This window comes from Hippocampus bargibanti, linkage group LG04 (assembly GCF_051943395.1).
Source record: "Hippocampus bargibanti isolate YZ-2025 linkage group LG04, ASM5194339v1, whole genome shotgun sequence".
Lineage (NCBI taxonomy): Eukaryota > Metazoa > Chordata > Actinopteri > Syngnathiformes > Syngnathidae > Hippocampus > Hippocampus bargibanti.
Window position 1 is genome coordinate 9,205,507 of NC_142737.1, and position 23,388 is coordinate 9,228,894.

At 39.5% G+C, this 23,388-nt stretch overlaps 1 long non-coding RNA gene across 1 annotated transcript in view; it reads left to right on the forward strand.

Moving 5' to 3' along the window:
- LOC148898897 (uncharacterized) overlaps positions 1-23,388 on the forward strand; it is a 109,307-nt gene that overhangs the window by 84,758 nt on the left and 1,161 nt on the right. Inside the window, exon 3 of the long non-coding RNA XR_016114882.1 lies at positions 4,224-4,279. This is a non-coding gene — a long non-coding RNA (uncharacterized LOC148898897). The remainder of the gene's footprint in view (positions 1-4,223; positions 4,280-23,388) is intronic.

Genomic DNA, 23,388 nt, shown 5'->3' on the forward strand with positions numbered 1-23,388 from the left:
TGACCAAATGAAGATGAGGAGAAACTCCTATGTAGGAAACTGAATACTTAGCATTGACTGTCAGTTACTTTCTGGCCCGGTGAGCATGTCAGCACAGCATTGGCTTCTTTATGGGTATGGTGGAGAATAGTTGCGCTTATCTGGGGCATGGATCGGGAGTGCTGTTTGGAAGCTGCATCATTTATCAACATATCGTCACAATCCGGTGAAAAACAGCACTTATGAGACAGATTTAATGGACAACCGACACCATTTTTTTGTTTCCTAATTGACATCAGAAAAACGTTTTATCTAAAATACCCAAAACACACAGGCTGATAATTTTAGTCAAATGAAAAAGACCAATAAAAATGACTTAAAGTGTCCAAAAACTACTTCAAAATGAACCCGGAAATGGCCAGTTTCAGAAAGTCCCGCCCCCTTGTTCGTGACGTCACGCCATGACGTCTTGCCTTGCTCGAGAATCAAAACAATGGCTTCAGATTCGGAGAAGATGCTTTCTTGTTACTCATCCAGTTATGAATATTGTTCAAATACAGTGAAGTCTCGTTATATCGATATTCTCGGGAGTTAGAATAAATGTCGATATAACCGTACTGTCGATATATCCGTCCTGCGCCGAACTGCATTAAAGGGGAGGGGGGGCAACACGTAAACGGGGGATCTTTGATATGGCATGTCATTTTATCATTGGGTTCATGGATTGCGTATCTAACATGCTTTTTGTACAGTAGTGAAGTGAAAAATAAATGTGTGCATAAAATAAAAACGTCTTTACACTTTTTTAATGACTATTTCCTTTCAAAAAAGCAACCAATGCAAAATCCTCACGTTCTATTCACACGAAACCACGAAAAAAACAGTGATTGTTGCAAGAAGCGATAAAGATATCTGAATGCTACACAATTAAATACATGGATGAAAAACCAAAACTGCAACGTTTACATTCTTATTCTTATTCTTATTCTTATTCTTATTCTTATTATTAATGTAGTACTAGTATTGGTAGTATTTGTATGATGATGATGATGAATAGTTGTAGTATTTAAATATTATTTAGGGTATGTTTTATGTGGCAGTCTAATCCAATTTCTTTCATGGAAAGTGTCTCTATACACTCCAGCAGTTTTTTGAATGATAAAAATCAATCAATAAAACAGTCATCTACGACTGGTAACTGTCTTCAATAAAGTTAAAAAAAAATAATAATTGATGCATTAAATTAAGAACATAGAACCTTTGTCCTGATGCGTTAACGCACCTGTCCTCAAACTCGCAATCAAAGCAAACGACCAAGTTTACCGCAACAAATTTGATTTGGAGAAAGAATCCCCTCTAGTTTCGCGACTGCTGCACAGTTGCCGAATCTCTGTCACCAGCATGTCATCGGGGACAATATCAAAACAGCTCACACTGGTCGAGAAATTAGACGAAGCACCACGCTGGGATCCAATTTGACTTGTTCACACTTATTGTCCATGACTGTCATCACTAAATATAAATGATGGCCATCATAAAAGACGTCATTTCGCTTTCTTTTTATCTCTTACAGTTACTCCGTCCAATTAATCATCCCTTCTCATTTCCGTCAGTAATCAGAGCCAGCCTGCTGCGATCGCGTTGTAATTTCATCCCGCACCCCAAACCCTAAATGAATACATACGTCATGTGGTTTGCATGCTGTTTCTGCATTAGTCAACCTGCCGTTCCGAGTTGGACGCCTCTAATTTCAGTTTTTGATATCCCAAGTATGTTTCATGCTTGCGGTAGCGGGGGAATGTTCTGAAGGGGACAAACCCATAATCTCGTTAGCTTTATGGGTCTCTTTGCCAGACGACAGTATTGTGGAACTTTCCAGTTGTTCACGGAGCTCCGCTTTCTGCATAGCAGTAAAAGAAGAAAAAAATATCTAGTGATCAAAATATCTAGTTCTATAACTCCATAAAACAACCTTAGTCACTGATGGAAAGCATTACTCACGAGGGTGTCGCGCACAGTATGCCAAAACACATCTGCAAACTTAACTGGGGGTTGACACGGTGCGGTGTGAAGTTTTGACCTTGATTTATTCAAACACCTTTCAACACGTCCTTTGTTTACCAGGTGTGTATGTAAATATTTGAGCTGCGGTATTTATTTGAGGAGAGATATTTAGACACTCGAGCTCATGGGTGTTAAACTCATTTTTTTTGCCGCGGGCCACACTGTAGTTACGATTTCCTCTCAAGGGCCGTTATGAATTTGGGGAACCCATTGGAATCCTCCACATATTACAAATAGAGTGCACAACAAATTAATGAATAACTCAAATCTGAAGTTAAGAATAATTATTATTATTGTGGTTTACATTGGACAATTTGAATTTTTGGTTCGGACTTTAGCAAGCATCATGGCACTTGATGGGCTTGGATTGATATTCACTAAATATATCAAAGCTGGCAATTACCGTATTTTATGCCCTAAAAGTCTTCAATTGTTTCAAAAGCTGAACACGAGGCTTTTAATCTAGTGCGCCTTATACAGTATATGGAATATTTTTTTTAAATATCCCATTTGTTGAAAGTGCGCCTTATAATGCGGTGCACCTTATACATGGAAAAAAACTGTTTTTTTTTAATATATCATTCATTCAAAGTGCACCTTACAAAGACGTGCACCTTATATATAGAAATGTTTTTAAATATATAATTCATTAAAGGTGTGCCTTATAATGCGGTGCGCCTTATAGTCCCAAAAATACGTCTGTGTAAGCTCTCAGTCGTACAGAAGTGGTCCATCGATGAAACGGTTTCTTCAGCCGTCATCTGTACTTCTTTGAAGGTGTCGGACGTTTCGCTTCTCATCCATCGCTTCGTCAGTGAACTAAATATTTCCTGGTAGCTCTGGCCCTATATACAGTATATATCCCTACCGTTCAGTGGTGGCAGTGCTTGGCTTTGCTATGATAGGTCAATGCTCTAAGGTTGGGGGGAGCAGATGACTATTTCCTGAGGCTACACTGATTACTTCTATTGTCCTGACTGATCATGGTCTACGACCGGCCTAATTTCCCATTTGCCCTGGTATCACTTCATCAGCATAACTAAACCTATGTGGTAACGATCTCAGAAGTGTGTTGTAAGCACGATCCAAATTAAACCTCACACCATCATGGTGATTTAGTGAAGGGTTTTGGTGTTTTATGAAAATAGCTTCTGTAACTCTAGAGAAGTGAAACGTCCGACACCTTCAAAGAAGTACAGATGATGGCTGAAGAAACCTTTTCATCCGAAAAATACGGAAACTTTTGTGACAGTTAACAATAACAAATAAATAAATAAATGTGATTTACACTTTTTAACCACCATATTGTTTTTATTGATTATTAACTCATTATGTATATATTAACTCATTCATTCCCATTGACGGCTCAAAAAAGTCAAAGGTCTTTTGTTATTACCTGGACTGGAAGCATTAATCATAATTGAAGTATGTACATCAAAAAAAGATATATTTAAGCACAGTATTAATATTAACCTGTCGATTAGCTGTCAACCGGTTATGGTATGAATATTTGTATTTTTTATTTTTTTGTGGTGGCGGGTTTTGAGTCAACAAACTGATCTCTTCGCATAACAGCGACTACTTTATTTCAGCACTGTCAATTGAACCCAGCTTCCTCTTAACGTATCCACGTCCGCACACATATCGGGTTACCCGGTCATGAGCTAGAATACACACATCAGGGTTCTCCACAAGTTCAAAGTTCTTGGGTGTCCTCGAGACTAAAGGGAGTTATTTTGGTCCCATTGAACCAAATTATCATTCAAAATTGCACCCTTTGGGTTCCAGACCCAATGAAGACATAAAATCATTTCTTGACCTTGTAATATCTCTTAATAGCGAGGCACGTGTTTCCGTATTAACCTTATCATCCCCCAAATTGTGCAGAGTTAATTCCCAAAATGCTACCTGCAGATGTTGCCCTGTTCCACGTTTATATGAGCGATGTTTCACAGCCAAAATGGATGACTGTGTCTAATTGGCTGATCTCTTTGAAGTGGAACAAAGTTCGACCACATAGGCGGCGGTTTGGGTCGCAGCCGAAATATAAGGGAATGGCAACCTCATTTCCCAAGTTGACCACGAGGTTCAAGCATGCATAACGTGTGGTCAGCGTGTTGCCGTACACTTTCAGAATGTCTGTCTTCTTCCCGCCTCACTTCTTCCTCTTCCTTTTCCAGGTTAGTGTTCATCCCCGAGACGAAAGCGTTCATCTCTGAGGACTTTGGAGTTAAAGGTAAAGATATTTTGTTAAATCCTACCATCACCACACACCCCTAAAAAAATATGGAGAGTACGAAGACCAGATGAGCTATTTAACTGACAGATTATCAGGATTTTTTCATGCATTTTGCACGGTGGACCCCTCTCCCCCCTCTCAAGCATCTCCCTACCCCACCGTAAAGGTTTGCAAAGTTACTCAGGCTAACGTAGAGCTGCAGGCTGAAGTAGAGACAAATTAAATCTCCACATGTATCCCATTATCCCAACACAGTGTGCCATCTGCATTTTCTTCTCAAATAAATTCCATGACAAAAAAAGAAAAGCATATTTTGTCCTCAAATGGGTCCTGTGGCTACACTTTTTTTCTCCCTTGCCACCAGTTTTGATCTGGGTGAGTGATAAATATTTCAGTAAATCCCCCTGATTGATTCCAGGGAAGCCTGCAGTATATCTGCTCCACATGGAACTGGAAACATAGAACGAACCAGTTATATTTATTCTGGTTCCCGAATTAAGAAATTGGGAATGACTGATGTGTGAGCAGGAACACACACACACACACACACACACACACACACACACACACACACACACACACACACACACACACACACACACACACACACACACACACACACACACACACACACACACACACACACACACACACACACACGCACGCGCGCGCGCGCGCGCGTTCGCACACACACGTACGCACACACATACAATTTTGGATTGGTATTAATATATTTCAGAAACAAGATGATGAGGCCTCAGTATTTATTTATTTATTTATTTATTTATTTATTTATGTACCTATGTAGCTATTTATTTATATATGTATTTATTTATTTATTTATTTATGTACCTATGTAGCGATGTACTTATTTATTTATTTATTTATTTATTTATTTATGTATGTATGTATGTATGTATGTACCTATGTAGCTATTTATTTACATATGTGTTTATTTATGTAGTTACATATTTATTTATTTATTTATTTATGTATTTATTTATGTGGTTACATATTTATGTATGTATTTATTTATTTATGTATATAACTTTCTGTTTATTTGTTCATTTCTTTATAAATCTATGTATCTAGCAATGTATTTATTTATTTATTTATTTATTTATGTCTTTATGCATTCATTCAATCTTTTATTTATTTATTATTTTATAACTATATTATTATCAGCTTTTCCCTGCCGTAACGAGTCACAAATTGTATAGGAATTATCAACCAAAATACAACATAGTTCAACAGCTGTATGCTATATGTGAAAAATGGAGAGAGAGAGAAATAATATGTCCGTGTAGCGTTGAAAAGGGTCATATTCAAACATCAAAGCCCAATGATTAATTTTCCACCAAAATTTAGCTGAAAATGCAATTTGCAGACATATGGAGCGCCAATGGCAGAATGTTTGGGGGGGGGAGGCGGCACTCCACCCGTGTAAGAAAGTTGAGATGCTTAGAACATTGGACTGCTGCAAGTCTGGGCTTTATTCCAGAAAGCCTGAAAACGTTCCATGTCGATCTGTCATTCTCCAAGTCCGGGTTTCCCTTAATTAGCGAGCCACTCCACACGGAATCAGGTGGTTGCAATTAGAGAAAATTACTCCCCCCTCCCATCCACCCCCCTAATATGATTATTATATAAAGTATTTTATGAGGATTGCTGCTGGTGTTTTGCTGAATATACTCCAGACAGGATGCTGCATTTTGTACTGGCAGACAAATTAGCCATTTGCATTTTAAAAGGGGCGAGTTGGCTATTCTACAATTCTTCATCAGCACAATTAAGCCCATTTATTCCTTCCCAAATTTTTTTTTCAAAACTTTCCTCGTTTTTCCTCGACTGGCCAGCTCTGCGTCAGTGGAAGAGTGCTGCATCATCTCATTTCATAAAGGATCCAACTAATTTAATAATACATTCCTGCCACACCTGCAGAGGTCGTTCCGTTGCCTTATGGAACAAATCCATTTAATTTTCAAGTAAACAATAAACACTTGTTGATCTAGTTAGAAAATATAAGCAGATTAGAAGAGCTGTGGACACGTAAATGGAAGTTGAATCGGCATGTTATTGATGCTGAGATCTGAAAATATCGAGGAAAAAAGTCAAATAGAGAATACATGCAAATTTCCCCATTGTCGGACTATAAAAAGCATTCTGATTCTGAATTAAAGAAGAATAAATATTCATTTGGAAATTCTGGTGGACTTTAATTTGATAAATGTTAGCAAAACGCTTTCATTGCCGAAATTATATGACTTTATAAGGTTTCACCATTTCGATGTTCTATTTTTATTTTTGTTTTTTCAACTGTCCAGAGCAATGGAGTGTGGAAAAGAGGTGAAGAAGCGTGTCCAGGCAGGCTAGAATGGCTGGAGAGAAATGTCAGGTGTGATGTGTGATAAAAGGGTTTCAGCAAGGATGAAAGGGAAAGTGTATAAAACGGCGGTGAGACTAGCCATGATGTTTGGACTGGAGACAGTGCCACTGAAGAAAAGACAGGAAGCAGAGTTGGAGGTAGCAGAGCTGAAGATGTTGAGGTTTTCTTTGGGAGTGACCAGGTTGGATAGGATCAGGAATGAGTACATTAGAGGGACAACTCATATTAGAGGCTTTGGAGAGAAAGTCAGAGAGGCCAGACTGAGATGGTTTGGACCAGGCAGGAGACTGAGAGGAAGACCAAAGAGGAGGTTTATGGATGTTGTCAAAGAGGACATGAAGGTAGCTGGTGTCAGAGAAGAGGATGCACAAAACCTGGTTAGATGGAGGCTGTGGCGACCCCTGCAGGGAAAAGCCGAAAGGAAAAGAAGATCCACCCCCCCCCCCCCTCATTATTGGTTTCGTCCAGTTATTTTTAAATATTATATTAAAACATTATTTTTAAATCAAGCGTTTGTTTTATTCAATAAAGCAAAAGCTACAAGCAAACCGCTACAAGCCACGTGAACTCCTCTTTCAAAGCTTTCTAAACTTCCAAGTACACTTTTCAGTCACGGTATAGTCCGAAGCACGAAACAGGCTTCTGATTGGCTGCCGTGCCGAGTATGCAAATTGCCAAACGAACGTTCGTTTGGCAATTTGTAAACCGTGACTGAAAAGTGTTCAAAAGTTTTGAAAGCCGCTTAGAAAGAGGAGGCTACGTGGCTTTGAACAGACAACGCAACGCAAACATTGCAATTTGCAACATGACGACAAACGACAACTGGAGCAAGAACTTCAGCAAGGGATATTTACCATAAATTAAGCAAGGGAGCATTTGTGGTAGGTACTTCCTCAATTTAAAAAATCCTTTATACTTAGCAACAATGTTTTTTTTTCGATTAGTCATCTTATTGTGTTTCAAGTTGTGAAAAATCAGGCAGGCAACTTTATGGCCGGGCAAGCAACTTTTCAGAGTTGTCTGCCCGGGTGTCCGCTAACTTTTTGTCATGAGTTTCAGACACTGCCAGACGTCCTCTATTTATCAGAATTCCACATTTATTTTTTTCGCCAAAGTGATACTTTCTATTACCATGCTTTTCGCCAGTAAACTTGCGCTAAACATCGTCACATTTGTCACAATCTAAATTTGTCATGGAAGAGAGATATACTACACACACAAGAGTGGTAGTGGAACGGTGACGTAATTTTTCGCTATTTTAATTTCCCGTGGCTGGGATCCATGGAAGTAAGTGTTACTTCGGAATGCGCTCCCCTGTGGAGTTTGCTAGAGGAAGAGTGCGAGCAGGTGAGCTCACCTGCGGCATTGTTGCTACTTTGTTTCGTCCTTCGGATTCAATTGTCAATGCCCCAGCCCAAAGCCCCCGCTGCTTTGATACAGTTGCTTGGATACACGCATCCACCTGGACGAGCATATGGTCGCAGCATGCTGCTATTCGTGTAAAACAGACGGTCGGCCTAAACAGTTTTCTCAAACTCCTCCACTGTCTTTTGATACCTAACATTTTTTTGGTCCAGCTAAGGCTTTAAACCTAAAATTTTGCTCTCTGATGAAGCTGCCCTGCCCACGTCCAGCTCTAATCGCTTCTGCAGACCATCTGAGGGCAAATATCTTTCCGAAACAGCCTTTGGAGGCCGCAATGAGAGAAGGCGAGGAAGCTAGATGGAATAATTATAAGCTAGGTGATGGATGGGTCATAGCCCGTGACTGACGGGAAGTATTCGGGTTAGAGTTAAACGGGCCAAAGCCTGGGAGACGTAATGTTTCACAAGAAGACAGTAACTGAGATGAAGATCATTAGACTAGCACAACGTATAAACATTGGTATAATAAATGATCGTGAAATGACCATTCCTTCCCTTGATATATAGCTATTAGCATACCGTATTTTCCGCACTATAAGGCACACTTAAAGGACAACCGACGTCACTTTTTTGTTTCTTAACTGACATCAGAAAAACGTTTTATAGCATCTAAAATACCCAAAACATGCAGTATATTTTTATTCAAATGCAAAACACCAATAAAAATGACTCAGTGTCCAAAATCTGCACAAAATTGAGCTGCAAGTTGGGAATTTTCAGAAAGTCGCGCCCCCAATTTGTGACGTCACGGCAAGATGTCTTGCATTGCTGGAGAATCAAAACAATGGCTTCAGATTCAGAGAATATGCTTTCTTGTTACACATCCAGTTATGAATATGATTCAAATAGTTCTGAAGAGGAAAGCATCCATGTTTGCAATCCATTATATAAGTCCTTCCGTGTCATTTTGAGGCATCTGGACTGCAATGTATCGTCCCAGAAGAGGCTGAAAAAATGGCGACCAGCTCCCGTGAGGAATGAATCAGCCCGTTTCCACAGGCTGACAAATTCCCTCCATGGAGCTTGGACGCCCTCCTATGGCGGCTCTTGGGTGCAACACGAGGTCCCCAGACCAAACGAGTACAGCAAAATACATTGACGTGATGGAAGGACCACTACAGGAGCGTTTCTTTAGTGACGTCACGTATGGACTCGTCACCAACTCAATAACAAGACTTCCTGAATATTTAGCGTGAGTCTTAAAACGTAAAATATATCTATATGCTGTGGAATCTTATTAAAATACGCTCAGTAGAAGTCATTTGAAGCCATTTTACAAATTATGGACACAACTTGTCCGGAGACGTCGGTTGTCCATTAACTCATTCACTGCCAGATGATGTGCAAAAATATGTCCATTCTAGTGCCAGGGTTTTTGTCATTTTCACTGAAATTGCAGGACCTACAGAAGACAGAGTTTTAGAACTTCATTTTCATTCAATACAACATTAGAAGGCGGCCCGGTAGTCGAGTGGTTAGCACACCGGCTTCACAGTGCAGAGGTCGCCGGTTCGCGTCTCAGTCCGGCCTCCCTGTGTGGAGTTTGCATGTTCTCCCCGGACCCGTGTGGGTTTTCTCCGGGTCCTCCGGTTTCCTCCCACACTCCAAAAACATGCATGGCAGGCAGATTGACCACTCCAAATTGTCCCTAGGTGTGAGTGTGAGAGTGACTGTTGTACGTCTTTGTGTGCCCTGCGATTGGCTGGCAACCAATTCAGGGTGTCCCCCGCCTCGTGCCCGAAGACAGCTGAGATAGGCTCCAGCAACCCCCGCGACCCTAATGAGGAATAAGCGGTACGGAAAATGAGATGAGATGAGAGACAGCATTAGAAACCATAGACTTTCTTCTTTCATCAGAAAAAAGAGTTAATTCCCATGTTATACAGGTCTGGAGTTATCTAAGCTATAAATGGGGGTGGCTGTACAAAATACAATACAATACATATTGATTTATATCGCGCTATAACAACAGTTGAGGCTGTAACAAAGTGCTAACATGAACAAAAGGCAAATGCTGCCGCCTCGTGCAAGGGACAAAACTCTGCCAGAGGTCTGACCAGCGCTTTATCTGCAGCCCGCAAGAAAAATATCAAAACACGAACAAATTTGGGAATGGCACTCCGTGTTACACTTTTCAATTCCCGAATAAATTCGGGAATGGCAGCAAATGATGTAACATTTTCTCAAAAGAAGACGTTGTACCTCATAATCCGATGCACCTAATGTATGAATACATATTCTGATTTCTTGGACTTACTATACTTTTCAAGTGCTTTGTAACACCGGTATATTAACTGTTTTGTATTGTGTTGTATTGCCATTAGCGTAGCTCCAGCTCATGGATGCATAAGGCAACCGCAGCCACTCTTTAGCTTTTATTCAATGTGCCATGCTACTCTAATAGCCTTTATCAATGGCTGCCAGTCAGCTGTATATCTGTGACCACCTTTTCAAGGTCATATAACTCCAAACTCATATAACTTAGGAATTAGCTTTTTTTCTGATGAAAGAAGAGTCCAAGCAGTTGAATGTTTATGTGGGTTTAGGTTCTCAAGACATTGCTTTTACTTTCTGAATGGTGTTTGGTCTACTAGTTTTTTAGTCCTAAATGCCCCAAAAGGGAAGCATGTGTGCTTTTGAGCTGTTTTGTTTTTCATTTAGTAGTCCTTGAATAAAAATACCAGCCTATGTTTATCAAAGCAATCCTATCAGGCCTGCAAAACCATTTACCGCCGATTGGACTTTTAAATGCAATTTATGTTATTATTATGATTAGTAACATTTGGACTATTATTTCAAAGTGCTCTTTCCGATCAGCGTCACCCATTCGCACCTCGCAACATTTGTCTTTTGGAAGCAGCAGTTTTCGGGAGCGGGTGCATGAATAAAAGATGACGCGGCGCGTCGTTTAGCCGATTCCGCATCAAATGTGGTCGGTGCGTCTGCTTGAATAATGAAGATAGGTTCCGTTGAAAAAAAGGTCAGCCGATATTACCTTTCATTTTGAGATTCTCTGCATTTTCTCCAAACATGTGGAGTCTATAATGCAAACGGCATGAAGTCAGCAGCCCTCGCGGTAGACGCCCACGTTGAAACGGATCAAAAGATACTTTGGTCAAATTACACGAGTGCATAAAGTGCTTTTTTGACTTTAGTCCTTTCTTAAAAGCATACATGGCAGCGGGACATTCTTATTTATCTCCACAGAAGCGGTTATGTTTTTATCGCCGTGAATTTCTTTTTTTTTTGTATATTTGTTTTTTAAACTTATGACTTTGTGAGTTATGTTGTTGAGTGCTCTTAAAGTTTATTGTGGAGGTTAAGCTAACGGTTTTGGAAATGTATTATTTATTTTTTGTATTTATTTATTGACATGTATTTAGATGTATTTACTTATTTTTTTTATTTTAAATATGGTATGTATTTATTTATTTATTTATTTATTTCATTTTTATGTATTTCATTATTTATTTAGCTATTTATGAATTTATTTGTATTGATATATATTAACGTTTTTATTTTAAATTGAGAGATAATTAATTATTATTTTTAATTTATTATTATTATTATTGATTAATTTATTTAATGTACTTGTATTTATGTGTATTTAGTTTGATTTTTATTTATTTTAAAAAGATAGATTATTTATCTCTTTTTTATTTACATGTCTATTTATTTAATTTTTAATTTTTTGATTATGTATGTATTCATTTATTTGTTTTCTTAAGCTTGTATGGTCAAGCAATTAAAAAACGGTGATTAAAAAATCACGCTCTCGTCCTCCACTAAAGGACAACCGTCACCATTGTTTTGTTTCCTAACTGACATCAAAAAAACGTTTTATAGCATCTAAAATACCCAAAACACGCAGGCTGATATTTTTAATCAAATGCAGAACACCAATAAAAATGACTTAAAGTATCCAAAATCTGCCACAAATCAGCTCGAAACTGGGATTTTCAGAAAGTCCCGCCCCTAGTTTGTGACGTCACGGCAAGTCGTCGTGCCTTGCTCAAGAAACAAAACAATGGGCTCACGGAGTTCAGATTCTCAGAAGATGCTTACTTGTTACTCATCCAATTATTAATATGGTTCAAATAGTTCTGAAGAGGAAAGCATCGATTGCAATCGATTAAAGGAGTCCTCCCATATCAATTCGAACTGCAGCGATGTAGTTTCCCAGAAAATGCACAAAATGGCGCCCAAGCCCTGTTGGAAATGGGCTGATTTGTCTGCTGGGAATTTGTGTCAGTGAATATGAAATAGTAGTCTTATTGCAACACACAATGATTCACCAAATTTATCCACTGTGAGACTAATAAAGGCATATCCAATCCAATCCAATCCAATCACGTTACTTTTCAGACCAAACAAAGTACCGCAAAATGCATTGTGTGTCGCTTTCTCAGTCAGGTCGTCATCAACTCAAAAACAAGACTTCCTGAATATTCAGCGCGAGTCTTAAAATGTAAAATATAGCTATATTCGGTGGAATCTTTGTAAAATACGCTCAGTAGAAGTCATTTGAAGTGATTTTACAAATTATGGACACAACTTGTCCGGATGCGTCGGGTGTCCTTTACATGTCTTTCTAACACTCCAAAAAAGTCAATAGAGTCACTTCATTTGTCATTGTATTTTGTTATTATTATTTGTTTGCTTTATTATACAATCACTCAATGAACATTTCAAGCAGATTTAAGAACGTTGGCCCGTTGCTGAAAATTCCAAGTATTGTTTTTTTTTGTCTTTGCTTATTTTACATAAGAAAAAACATGCACGCAAAAAAGGTTGTCCTAAACTTTAAAGAGTGGCATTCTTCCAATGGTATTCCAGAATATTTCATTGAAGATCCACAATTGTGGCTACTCTAAAAGTATTTTTAATTTTGTTAAAAATGTTGAAAAATGTCAAAAATAATTTGACATTTAAACAGGAAACCTTGTTCCATCAATCATCTTCCTCATTGCCCACCTCCGTAATATTTTGTGCTCAAATGAACAATTAACGTAAATGTCTGAAGTCTGCACTACTGTATGATGCCTTTTACGTTTTGTTATGAATAAATGACACCCGTGCAAGAGCAATTAGGAGATGAGGCCAACGATGCGTCGTCACAAAGAGTTCTCCTCCCGTCAACATTGATTAATTCAACACGGCAACCCAACATATTTGTCCCTCGGAAGCCCTACGTGTCACTTGAGCTTTGCATCACATCAAAGCAGAGATTTTAGAAGATGTGATTGACAGGTGCTCCGGGTAATCCAAATCAGCAAAGGGTTGTTAAATCGTCATCCACTTAAACTAGATGGCTCTGAAAAGCATTTTTCAAAATCATCGCCGCGTGGATCTTTGACAGGTGACATCTTAAATGGCTCTGACATGTTTTTTTTTTTTTTTTTTTTTTTTTTTGGAGATGTCACGGGTCAATATGGACATCCCATTAAGTGTCATCCAAACAGATTGACACAATGGTCCATCTTGTCACTAATGGGGAATAAGATAGAAGACAACTGGAGAATAAGAATGAAGAATACCAAAATATTGGAATAATATTCAAAACGGATCATTCATGTGGGCCGCAGAACTGAAGCTTTTGAACTCATTCACTGACAGATGGTGTGTAAAAATGTGTCCACTCCAGTGCCAGGGTTTTTGTCATTTTCACTCAAATGGCAGGACCCACAGAATAGTGAGTTTTTTTTAGTACTACATAAACATTCAATGCAGCGTAAGAAACCTTCGACTCTCTTCTTTCATCAGAAATAAATGGTTAATTCCTAAATTATATGGGTTTTGAGTTATCTGAGCTTGAAATGGGGGCATCTGTACAAAATAATATAGAATACAATACATATTGAGTTATACAGCGCTATAACAACAGCGGAAGCTGTAACAAGGTGCTAACATGGACAAAAGGCCAATGCTGCTCCCTCATTGAGGTCTGACGAGCGCTTTATCAGCACCCCCCGCAAAGAAAACCCAAAACCCGAACAAATTCGGGAATGGCGCTGCATGTTACACTTTTCAATTCCAGAATAAATTCGGGAATGGCAGCGAATTAGTTAAATATTTTCTTTTCCCTTCAGGGTTCCATTTTTCAGTCTAATTATGAGGATTGCTTCTACTGAGCGTATTTTACAACGATTCCACTGCATATAGCTATATTTTACGTTTTAAGACTCGTGCTGAATATTCAGGAAGTCTTGTTTTCGAGTTGATGACGATGCCTGACATGACGTCACGTCTGGAACGCCCCTGACCGAGAAAGCGACACACAAAGCATTTTGGATACTTTGATTGGTCTAAAAACGTTGTGTTGATGGCGAAATTAGAAGGAAAACACATAAATAATGCGATGGTGAATCGTTGTGTGTTGCACCAAGACTACTATTTGATACTCGTTGACACAAATTCCCAGCAAACAAATCAGCCCATTTCCAACGGAGCTTGGGCGCCATCTTGTGCATTTTCTGGGACGCTACATTTCAGTCCTGACGGCTCGAATTGATACGGAAGGACTTCTTTAATCGATTGCAAACATTTATGCTTTCCTCTTTAGACCTATTTGAATCATATTCATAAGTGGATGAGTAACAAGAAAGCATCTTCTCCGAATCTGAAGCCATTGTTTTAATTCTAGACCAAGGTAAGGACGTCCTGGCGTTACGTCACGAACCAGCGGGCGGGACCTTCTGCAACTCGCAATTTCCGGGGTCATTTTGAAGTAGTTTTAGGACACTTCAACTCATTTCTCATGGTGTTTTGCATTTGACTAAAATTATCAGCCTGTATGTTTTGGGTATTTCATATGCTGCAAAACGTTTTTATGATGTCAGTTAGGAAACAAAACAATGGTGATGGACACTGACATAATTCTAAATGATAATTTTTTCTTTCAAATCAAAAGGACCAGAATTTAATGTTCAACTTGGTGCTCAGAGATCGTTACCAGGCTTTATTTTCCTTTATTTGTTATTAAAAAAACATGTATCTCGCACAAAAATGGCTGAGTCACATCTGGTTAAATTGGAGTCTACGGTCAAAAACCAAATCAAACTTCAACCATAGCATCCAGATTGCAATGTGACAATGTGGCACAGGCATCGCAGTCCGAAGTAAAGCCTTTTTTTCTTTTTTTTTTTAAATCAAATCAGCACTATAAATATATTGAAGGACACATTCTGCCAAGTCTGAATAAAATTTGTTGTTGTCCTACGTAATTTAAAGAAATGACATGGTATACTATTAGCAAGTGTTCCCTCCGAAGAAGTTTGCCAGGTCTAACTTGAGATCGATTTGTGTTTAGGTTTGTACGGTGCAATCATGGCCGAAGTCTTGTCAGCCGTCTGTTTTCCCTCCAGTGGCTTTGTCCTGTCAGCTTTGAAATCACTTCTATCACCGTCGGCGTCTTTGGCTCTCACCTTCAATATTCATCTGGTCCTCTCGCTGCTCGTCATAGTGGCCAATACAGAGGCTGTCTCCACCTATTAGACTTCAATAAAAGTCCTGTTACAGCGCAGTGAGTGGCGCGTTTGTAAGGCGAGGACGGCGCGATTGCGCACAATGTGTGTCTGCCTTCATGCCGCTAATGACACAAACAACGGTACAACACAGAGTACGCTCAGACATCAATCTAAAAACTCTCATAGGCACGTACTCTTTGTCCTTTGCGAACAGCTTGCGTGTTCTGAGGTTGCCGTCTTGTACTTTGTACATGAGGATCAGCCGTTTAGAAAATAGAAGGATAAATCCCAGTGTGATTCTATCCCTGATGGCTAAGATGGTTATAGCAGAAGGTGTGCGTTCGATTTTCATTGAATTCCAGTTAAAATGTGGCAACATGTGATTCTGTTCAGTCAAAATACAAAAAAAAAAAAAATGTTATTGCAATTTTTGGGTAGCTGGAACAGATTAAATCATTCACTGCCATTCCCGAATTTATTCGGGAATTCTAAAGCGTGATGTGGAGTGCCATTCCCAAATTTGTTCAGGTTTATTGTTTTCTTGCTTGGGTGCCGATAAAGCGCTGGTCAGACCTCTGGCAATGTTTTTACCTTCCACGAAAGGGCAGCATTTGCCTTATTTCCATGTTAGCACTTTGTTACAGCTTCAGCTGTTGTTAAAGCGAGATGCATGTGTTGCATTGTATTTTGATCAGCTGCCCCCATTTCAAGGTCAGATAACTCCAGACCCATATAATTTAGGAATTAACTTTTTGTCTGGTGAAAGAAGACAATCGAAGGTTTCATATGCTGGATTGAATGTTTATGTTGTCCTAAAACCCAATATTCCGTGGGTCCTGCAATTTGAATGAAAATGACATAAACCCTGGCACTGGAGCGGACACATTTTTCACTTCGTCTGGCAATGAATGAGTTAATTCATTCATTTCCCCCTGCGGTGTACATATAGGACTGTGGTCAATTAATATCCCAAAAACCCCTGGATGTAAAGACCCAGTGCTCCACTGGTTAGCATGTTAACCTCACCGTGTGAAGGTGCGTGGTTCGATTCTACTATGTGGAGTTTGCATGTTCCCCCCATGCCTGTATGGCTTTTCTTTGGGTATTCAGGTTTTTCTCCCATATTCCCAAAACATGCAGGCTGGTTAATGGCTGGAACACTTTGAACGCCCGGATGGTTATACATCTGTGTGTACCGTTCGATTGGCTGCCTGAGGTCACTTGCAATAGGCTCCGACACACAAAGCCCTCGTTGGGTGGGATGAAAATAGCCAATACTCTGTCCTTTTGCGTTTCAATTGCCCGACAACGGCAGTCATCAACTACCCCTCCAAAGGATCCCACGTCCAGCACAAGATTTTCCCAAACAAATATTTAGTTTGGGACAAAAAAAAATTGAAATGTGCTCGGTATGATTTCATGCAGATGTGCACCACTGCAGGATGCGACCACAAACTTAAAGTTACATTAGCATGCAAACAAATACCCCTCAGACAGTGTCAGTCAAAACTGGGGAATATATTGCATTTATCATGCCGTTTTGAAGACGTTTTTTAACCTCATTTACAGTCCCCACAACCTCACATTGGTGCACACACATCCGCAGGCTCGATGGTGAACAAACATCTGGTTTGTATTACCTTGTGCTGTGTGATTTACGGTCCGAGGCAGAAGGTTGAAACTTTAGCCGCACGTAGCACAGTACGCCGTTGCAATCAGGCTCGCCATCATCTGTTTATAGATCGGCTCGGCCAGCTGTTGAACACTTCTATTCGAAACCAGTTCGTTTCCTGGCCGTAGACGAAAAAGGACTGTCCTTTTTTTATGTCGAGAGTGGCATTGCATTACCTGAAGTGCACTTTGGGCTGCCACAAAGGAAAAATGCTTTGTCACTATTTTGTTAAAGATAACATTTTTTGTGTACTGTATTTGTGTACCCAAAAGCCTTGATTTTCTTCAAAAGATGACCCTGTGCCTTATATGCAGGTGTGCCTTATATGTGAAGTAATATTGAGCCGCAACAGATCTCGCAACTACTGTCAGCAGCCACCGACTCCATTTCCCTCTGTAGAAGTAGTGCGTAACCCCAACCTCTACCATAGCATCTTATAATGTGGTGTGACTTATATTTAGAAAACATATACAGTAAAGTCTCGTTATATCGATATTCAAGGGAGTCCGAAAAAATATCGATATAACCGGGACTATCGATATATCCGACCTTGTTTGCATGTAATTTTCTCCGTGCATGCATAGAAATAGTATCGATATAACCGGGACTATCGATATATCCGATATCGATATAACGAGACTTTATTGTATATATATATTTATTATACAGTGATACCTCAGCTTACGAATGCTTTAGCTCACGAACTTTTCGCCTCACGAACATTAAATTCGCTAGCATATAGTCTTGGCTAACAAAGTAGTTTTTGGCGCACGAACCAAACCACACAGCGCCATGGTGGCTGGCGGACTAGTTTTGCACAACCACTTTCTTTGAGTGTAGACGTGGTTTGTTAGCGTGGAGTACTTTTGCTTTTATGGGACCAAAAAATACCCCACCACAGGCTAGTGTTAAGCTGAAGAGGACACAAAAGAAAATTATGGTCGAGCAGAAGCAGGAGATCATCGAAAAGTACAAACGAGGTGTGCGTTTGTGTGACTTAGCATTACACTACCAGTATGCTAAGTCGACCATTGCTACGTGTGGCTAAGGGTGTTTCTCTGTTGTCTAAGCAACGGTCTCAGGCAATAGAAGTGATTGAAAAATTTCTGTTGATTTGGATTAACGAAAAGCAGCTAGCAGGGGACAGTGTGAGTGAGGGTATTAAAATTGTTTGAAATAAACCAAAATACATTCATTGGAGCATGATATTTCTAATTAGCAAATGAAAAAAACATTATTTGAATAAAATCTATTTTTCTAATATATCAACAATTTTAATAGCAATAGAAGAGGTTGAAAAACTTCTGTTGATTTGGATTAACGACAAGCAGGTAGCAGGGGACAGTGTGAATGAGGGCAAGAGGCAACTACATAAACGAACATCACAAAGGTAAAATAATGTATTATACTGTACAGTTTATTTCTTTAATTACAATACAATAGCGCATTTATACATACATAAAATACGGTATATTTTGTGTAGTTTTAAGGCATATTTAGTAAAAAATGATGTTTTATGGGGACCTGGGAACGGATTATTCTCATTTTTAATGGTTTCTTATGGGAAATAAATGTTCGGCAGACAAACTTTCCGCCTTACACGCACTTTCTGAGAACCAATTAAGTTTGTGAGATTAGTTATCACTGTACATGTATTTGGAGAACGTTTTTCTTTTTTCAGATGCGCCTTATAGTCCGGTGTGCCTTATATATGGAAAATTTGGTAAATGTATTTCATATCTTAACAAATACTAAAACTGTTTTTAATGTTTGAGTTTAAATCTAATTTACATCCTTTTGCACAACAGATCAAATTGCTTAATTTTGCATTACACATTTATAAACAAGCCAGATGCGACTTGAAGGACAACCGACAACTCCGGACAAGTTGTGTCCATAATTTGTAAAATGGCTTCAAATGACTTCTACTGAGCGTATTTTAAAAAGATTCCACCGCATATAGCTATATTTTACATTTTAAGACTCACTCTGAATATTCAGGAAGTCTTGTTTTTGAGTTGGTGACGAGTCCGTACGTGACGTCATGAAAGGACTGCCCCCTGACCGTAAAAGACACATTGAGCGTCCTTCCTTCACGTCAATGTATTTTGCTGTACATGTTTGGTCTGAGAACCGTGTTGCACCCAAAAGCCGCCAGAAGAGGGAGTCCAAGCTCCATATAAGGAATTTATCAGCCTGTGGAAGCGGAGGTGGCCACTGGAGGTCGCCATTTTGTGCCTCTTTTCTGATGATCCATTGTTGCCCCAATGTTGCCTCAAAATGGCATGGAATAAATTATTTAATCGATTGAAAACATGTATGCTTTCCTCTTCACAACTATTTGAATCATATTCATAACTGGATGTGTAACAAGAAAGCCTATTCTCCGAATCTGAAGCCATTATTTGGATTCTCCAGCAATGCAAGACGTCTTGGCGTGACGTCACGAACTGGGGGCGGGACTTTCTGAAAATGCCCAATTCGCAGCGCATTTTTTTTGCAGATTTTGGACACTTTAAGTCATTTTTATTGGTGTTTTGCATGTGACTAAAATATCATACTGCGTGTTTTGGGTATTTTAGATGCTATCAAACATTTTTCTGATGTCAGTTAAAAAACAAAAAAGTGACGTCGGTTGTCCTTTAATCACGCTTATAATCCCTCTTACCAATTAAATTCCCACACAGTCTTTCAAAGAACTAAAAAAATGAAATAAAATACAAACCTCGTGTTGCGCTCCGAGGACTGAGTCTTATGTTTCAAACAAGAGTTCCAATAATTGCTATAATCTGGTGTTTCTGCGTTCAAGCATTCAACTGCAAAAATTGAAACCCCGCAAAGTTAATCTTTGATTCATTTAATCATTGAACTCCATTTGCCCAGTGGGCTAAAATAATGATTTTTTTTTTCTTTTCGGATGGATCTGTATAAACGGCCCACATTCAAATAGCAATAACGTGAGACATCTACTCTTGCTGTCCTTCACGTGGCTGAACTTGACTGACGCAAAGCACTATTCAAACTGTAAATGAGCTGAATTGGAAAGTGCATTTTAGAGGGAGGGAGATATGAGAGGATGCTACGCAGAGAGAGAAAGAGAGAGGGGTAGAAGGAGAGAGAGAGAGAGAGAGAGGGGTAGAAGGAGAGAGAGAGAGAGAGAGAGAGAGAGAGAGAGAGAGAGAGAGAGAGAGAGAGAGAGAGAGAGAGAGAGAGAGAGAGAGAGAGAGAGAGAGAGGATGAGAAAGCAATGATGGTGTAAATCTCTCCGGGAGCGTGTCGTCTCCTCCGTAATGGAAATGGAAAAATGCATTTTCATGATTCATGCTGGGCATTTTCACTTATAGTCTGCAAATCATTAGAGCACAAGATGTCATATTTCTGTGACCTAAATGGCAACTGAAGTGTTCAAATGCATGGAAAGGGGGCATTGGAGGGGGACGGGGGGGCACAAAAGCCAGAGCGAAACTGAGAAGGATGAAGAATATGAAGAAGAAGGTCGAAAACCGACGAGTGGTTTGAGACGCAAGGTTAGCATTTTGACTTGCGGCTCTCGTTGCGACAATGAGGCACTCTTTTGAAATAATTCGGTCATTTTCGGCTCCTCGAGCACAAGATGAAGTCTTGGCAATATACCACATGAATGAGTCAGCTAAAAACAAGGTGCTGTGTTGTTGTTAGCATTGTTAGCAATTCTTTATCACCGTAGCGAGAGCTATTCCAATTTTTTTTCCAATGCTCTGAACTCAATAATGTTAACCAAAAGTGAAGGATATAAGCTTGTGTTTTGAAATTTTAAAGCTTGATAGTAGCACTCCGCCTCAATGTCGGATTTGCATATTTCATTAAAGCCCTCCGGTTCCCTTTTCCGACTTCCACGACTTAAAGTGACACCGTCCATGGGTCGGCAGCTCTTTGGGACAATTTAAATCATCATTAAATTGAGCCATGATTGCTTGCGTCAGTTTGGAGGACACTAAGGTCACACTGCTAATATTTATGCTCATTCTAGCATATAGAAAGGGACTATAAATCATATTTTCCGACAGATAACAAGTACTGAAGTTGTGCAAATGTGACCCGTGGGAGCTGCTGAGTTCTGATTGGAGGAGGAGTACATATCATCTTGATTTCTCTCATGTAAAATCAAAGCCTGCCTCTCATCAAGCTCCAAAAATTAACTAGATTCCTTCGATATAAATAATATTTCACAAGAAGTATCTGTTAAAGTACAGTGAAAATTTGCACACCCACGCATACTTTTTATTTGGTTTTGTGCGGGGCAGAAAAAGAACGTTCATAGTAGTAGAATAAGGAACAACAAATATGTTATTATTTTACTGATTACCTGCACGTTATGACATTATACTAGGTTATTAATATTTTAAAAAGTGATTCTACAAATCATATGAAATACCCAAAATACATAATGTTAAGCAGATTCCTTACTTACAGACAGTGTATTGTCGGTGTTCAAATACCTGACATGTTTCGGCGACTACTTCCGCCTTCGTCAGAGTGTCACGGATGTTGCTGTGACGCGCCATTTTCAGCTGGTGTTGCTATGAGGGCGTGACCTACCTGTCAGAACTGACAGGCAAGCCACGCCCCCCGCTGTCCGCTCGTCCCTCCAGGATGCTGCTCCAGGTAGTAGAGAGCATGTAAGCTCCCTCATCCCTGTTGATGGTCCTTGGTCCTCGCTTTCGGATTTCAATGGCCTCCCTGATCCAGCGCTGATGTTTTTTGTCTTCGGTGCGGATGACTCTGGCCTTCTCCCAGTCCATGATGTGGTTCTCTCTTTTGCAGTGGTCCGTGATGGCTGATTTATGGTGCTCCTGTTGTGCTTGTTCTTTTATTGCTCTTGTTTGGATTGTTGCCGTCTCCTTCTCGCACTCGTTCTTGTGCTCTTTTTTTCTTGTATTGTATCTCCCCGAAATCATACATCGGGGAGACAGGAAGGAGTTTCAATACAAGAAAAAAGAGCACAAGAACGAGTGCGAGAAGGAGACGGCAACAATCCAAACACCGACAATACACTGTCTGTAAGTAAGGAATCTGCTTAACATTAGTTATCAAGTAGACAGGATGAATTTAGTACAACGACCCAAAATACATGTTTATGTGGAAAAAACAAAATATTTAAAGGACAACCGACGTCTCCGGACAAGTTGTGTCCATAATGTGTAAAATGGCTTCAAATGACTTCTACTGGGCGTATTTTAATAAGATTCCACCGCATATAGCTATATTTTACGTTTTAAGACTCGCGCTGAATATTCAGGAAGTCTTGTTTTTGAATTGGTGACGAGTCCGTAAGTGACGTCACTAAAGGACCGCCCTTGACCGTAAAAAAAGACGCATTGTAGCGGTCCTTCCATCACGTCAATGTATTTTGCAGTACATGTTTGGTCTGGTGACCTTGTGTTGCACCCAAAAGCCGCCAGAAGGTCAGAAGAGGGCGTCCAAGCGCCATATAAGGAAGCCTGTGGAAACGGAGGTGGCCACAGGAGGTCGCCATTTTGCACCTCTTTTTTGGGTGAGAGATTTTCCCCCAATGTTGCCTCAAAATGGCACAACTAAATTCTTTAATCGATTGCAAACATGTATGCTTTCCTCTTCAGAACTATTTGAATCATATTCATAACTGGATGTGTAACATGAAAGCATATTCTCCGAATCTGAAGCCATTGTTTTGATTCACAAGCAATGCAAGACATCTTGGCGTGACGTCACGAACTGGGGGCGGGACTTTCTGAAAATGCCCAATTCGCAGCTCAATTTTTTGCAGATTTTGGACACTTTAAATCATTTTTATTGGTGTTTTGCATTTGACTAAAAATATCATACTGCGTGTTTTGGGTATTTCAGATGCTATAAAACGTTTTTCTGGTGTCAGTTAAAAAACAAAAAAGTGACGTCGGTCGTCCTTTAATACATATACAGTAAAGTCTCGTTATATCGATATCGGTTATATCGATAGTACCGCTTATTACGATACTATTTCTATGAACGCAAGGAGAAAATTACATGTGCGTATATCGATAGTCGCGGTTATATCGATATTTTTTTCCGACTCCCGAGAATATCGATATAACGAGACTTTACTGTACTTGTATTTTATATGTATAATTGTGCAGGATTTATACTTCACCTTACACATT